This window comes from Trichosurus vulpecula, chromosome 4 (genome assembly GCF_011100635.1).
Source record: "Trichosurus vulpecula isolate mTriVul1 chromosome 4, mTriVul1.pri, whole genome shotgun sequence".
Classification (NCBI taxonomy): domain Eukaryota; kingdom Metazoa; phylum Chordata; class Mammalia; order Diprotodontia; family Phalangeridae; genus Trichosurus; species Trichosurus vulpecula.
The window spans coordinates 425,321,925-425,326,284 of NC_050576.1; positions in this window are offsets into that span (position 1 = coordinate 425,321,925).

A 4,360-nucleotide genomic window follows, 5' to 3' on the forward strand; every position below is an offset into this window, starting at 1 on the left:
CAATGCTTTCTTAGCCATTTTCCTGCATGAAATTACAGGAATTATTTTTCCTTGTCAACCTTGGATTGGTTTAAGGTCCTTCAAATAGGCCCCTCTGTGTTCTTCCCTTCTCCCCTTTTATATGCTATCCCATTTTCCAGCTTAGTCTTGTGAAATTGATGTCTCAGATCTGTTTTCCCCTGCAGTCATTTCAGTTTGACATCTGCTTTCATCTTTGTCTCCTTTTTACTTGTAGAAAGAGATGTCTTAGTGGTCTCTTGTTATAGGCTTTGTAGGGTAGATTTCTTTTTTCTTGCAGGCAATTAGTAGATTCTTTCCGTTGATGACTTGTTTTCCATATTTAGAAGTTTTGAATAGTTTTCTTAAAAAGATTTTTGGATTAATTTTCCTTTGTCTTGCAGTGTTTTTAGATGCATGTATTCTTTGCTGATCTGGAGGGCTTTCAAAAACCTGGGTTCAATTCTTGGCTTTTCCCCTCCACTGAGCATCACTTTGGACAAGTCATTTGACTTACCTCATTTTTAATGCCTTCTTAAAATGTGTATGAGGGGAAATTTGAGCTACAAGATGCTGTAACTTAACCTTTTATGCATATGCATATTCATCTTTATAGGTTTTTTCCTAGTTTTACCCTTTGTTACTGATGAATTGGATAACTCAGGATAAATAAATGTAGTAACTTGGCTTTAGCTATTCCTGAATTTTTGTTTCATTTTTATTTTCACAGATTAATCAGTATAGCAGAATTCCATTTCCCAAGCTTTTTTAATACTGAAGATAAATTACTTTGCATGAGTAATAAGCTAAGCCGTAAATTTTAGTATAAACCAGTTTCATCTCTGTAGACCCATATTGTCTCCTTCCATGCTTACATTTCACTTACCCATACTGTTCATGCCCATACTGTTGCAATGTGTACTGCTTGGTCTCCTTGCCCCAAGCCTGTCCCCACTCAAGTCCACCCCCATACCTGCCGTAGTGTTCTTTCTGAAGTGCTGATCTGACAGTGTCACATCGTCTACCCCAGGACCACCATACTCGGTAAAACTGAATTCACTCTGTATCACCTCTTGGATCAACTAGAAAATACTCTTTATGTTTTTCAAAGCTGTGTGTAACCACTTTTTTCCATCTTCTCATTCCATCTCACAATCTCCATCTTGTTCTTTGGTCCAATGAAAATGGCCTTTTTCCTTTGCTGTTCTTTACAAAAGATACTCCATCTTGTAGCTCCAGGCATTTTTTGTGGCTGTCACTCACACTTGGAATATTCTGTCTCCTGATTTCAGGTTCCTGTTGTCCTTTGCATCTTTCAGGTTCACCTATAAAGAAGAAGCTTTTGCTTATGCATCCCCTGAATTTATGCCCTCCTTTCTACTCATCTGTTTCTTTTAATGGCACCACTATCCTACAGTTTCTCAGGGTAAAAAGTAGGAAGTTATATTTAACTCCTCTCCATCAGCCCAAAAAAGCTCATGCCTCTGTACCAGGTACGACTGAAATGCATTCCTTTTTCAACTTCACCTCAGAGACTCCTTGTCTTCAAAAGGCAGACTATTTGTGGGTGTATACCCCAATCTTGAGCCTATGGTTAGAACTTTTATAGCCCACTATCAGCTCTTACACAACTATACGGCCACACTCACCTTCCCTTCAATCTTACACTAACCAAATTTCCATCACTTCTCCCCACTCAACTGTATTTTCTTTGTGTTGGCTGTGTTTTCTCAACCCTGTACTTTTTCATCCTTCCTGTCTTACCTTAAGAATAAATGCTAGTATTTATATAGTGGCTATTAATTCCATGCCTTGTATTAAGTGCTTCACAGGTATTAACTCACTCGATCCTTGAAACTCTCATGGGAGGCATGTGGTGGTATTATTCCCATCTTACAATTGATTTAAAGGAGGTAAAAAGAAGTTAAGTGATTTGCCCAAATTATCTCGGGCAGGATTTGAACTCAGGCCGGCCTGACTTTAGACCCAGCACTTTAGCCACTGTACCACTCACCAAGCCACTTTGTTTAGCTTTCCCCAGGTAATGGGTAATTGGTATACATGGTCTCCAGTTCCATATAGAGGATATGGTGGGATAGAGCTCTGGAGGTTGAATCAGGAACACCTTTGTTAAAATCAGTACTGAAACACTTCTTACCTGCATGACTTTGAAAGAAAACACTTAACATCCCTTTGCCTCTGTTTCTTCATCTATAATAATGGGACAATGGTGAAGATCAAATAAGGTAATATGTATAAAGCACTTATGAAACCAATAAAACAGTGCTATATAAATGCAACTATATACAAATGATCTTGGTATCACAAATAGCATTACCCTGTGTAATTTGGTATATATGGGACATTTCTGGGTAATGGTTTCCTTTGAATAAATTTATGTCCATTCTCCAACGTTGAGTGTTTTTTTGTCCCTCAGACCCTGTCACTTTGTGCAGGTGTGTATGATACCACTGGGTTTTTGTCTTAATTGTTCCAGGCAGTCAGTTGCTACAGATTTATGCTTACTCTGTTACCACTGTACTAGGCTCAATAGACATATAGTTCTCTTCTTCGTATCTGTATCCCACCCTCCCTATTTCCTATTCCTTACTACCATAAAAATATGTTGTCATTACTTCAGTGTATGTGGAGCCATTCTTTGTCAGTGGCCTTGTTGGGGTATATATGCAGAGCAGTGGGATATTTCAGTAAGAGGGTTTTAGAGATATCTTAGCTATTTTATTTGAATAATTAAAAATTGCTTTCTAGGACTGTTGGGTCCAATTCGTAATTAAACTAATAGCGTAGTAGCATGCCTGCGTTTCCATAATCTCTTCAATATTTAGTCTAATCTTTTGCTATCTTTGCCAATTTGAGTGTGACATGAAACTTCAAAATTTAAAAAACTTAGATTAGTGGTAATTTTTTTAGGTGAAATGTGCTTCTGTATCATGTTCCCCTCCCCTTGTGTCACTAAAATTTGATTATGAATACTTAGTGATCTCTAGCCCCTATCCTTTAACAGCGTTGTCTGATCTTCCCATTCAAGGCCTGTATGATAAATACAAGTAATCAGTCAGTAATACTTGTTGAACTTAGGATCTTTGTGTTGACTCCTTGCTCATTGAATATCTGTCCTACCCCACTTTTTCTAATGATGATGAAAGTATTTAGGTGAAATATCTTTTGAGTGTTCGCCACCTTGTTACTGGAAAAACAAAGAATGAAATTGTTGGGAATCTTGCAGCTTGTTTCATTAGCGATATTAAATAAGCGAACTGCTGACATGCTTGGGGAACAAGTACATTTTCATTAGTTGCAATTCAAGGAAAGAAGTTTTTTTAAATGTCAGTTTTACCATTTCTAATGACCTGTTGACATTTTCCCTATAAACTCAGTGTTTTAAATAAATATTCTTTTAAAAGAATCGAGTCTTTGGAGGAAGAAATTAACTAAGGTAGTTAAACTTGGTTATTGATTCTGCTGCTTCTGTGGTCAGAAAGGAGTTTGATACACAACTTCAAGGTAACATGAGGGAGAGAAGTAATTTTTTGGCAAGACAAGCATCATTGAAGTATTTGGCTGAGGAATTTTCAATAACAGTAAGTTTTTGTTTTATATAAAACTATGGCATCTAGTATCAAGTTATAAAATCATAGGAGGAAAACAAAACCACATGGCTGTTTTATTTTTAACCAGGCTTTGCAGTATAACTGGTTTTATCAAAATAGCCTCATGGTGCTTTTTTTTTTTTTGTTTTAATTTCTGCTTTCAGATTTAGCTTGGGACTTCAGAGTTGTTTTAAAATTTGCTCCAGTCACTCTTCCTGTTCAGCTTCTGGGTACATTTCATATTTCTGCCCCTTTTGTCACATTTCTTTAACTTAACCTGGATGCAACTAGCCTGGTAGAATCTCAGTTCTATTCCTAGGCATCATTCCTTTGTGGTAGCATTTTCAAGTTACTGTTTTTGGTAAGTAGCAGAATTCTGGATGCCTTGTAATTAGTTTAGATGGTGCTTGAATTTAGGGTGGCTATATTTCCTGTTAAGAGTAGGAGTTTGCAAGTTTTAGAAGGGTTTTACCAAAAGTAACGAGTTAAGGAGATAGATTTCCAATCAAGTATTGAATAAGTCATGGTCTAAGAATCATAAGGAGATAAATTTATAATCAGGTATTGATTAAATCCTGGTCTAAGAATCATTTCTAGCAGGAAGAGAATTTTAATCTTAACGATCTTTCAGTTTTCAAAAAATACAACCTTTATTGCCCTTTAAACATACACTTCTATCAAATGGGCAAAAAATAAATATAGGTACTTTATCAGGAAGAAGGATAATCCCATATGGTTGTTCACACAGAACC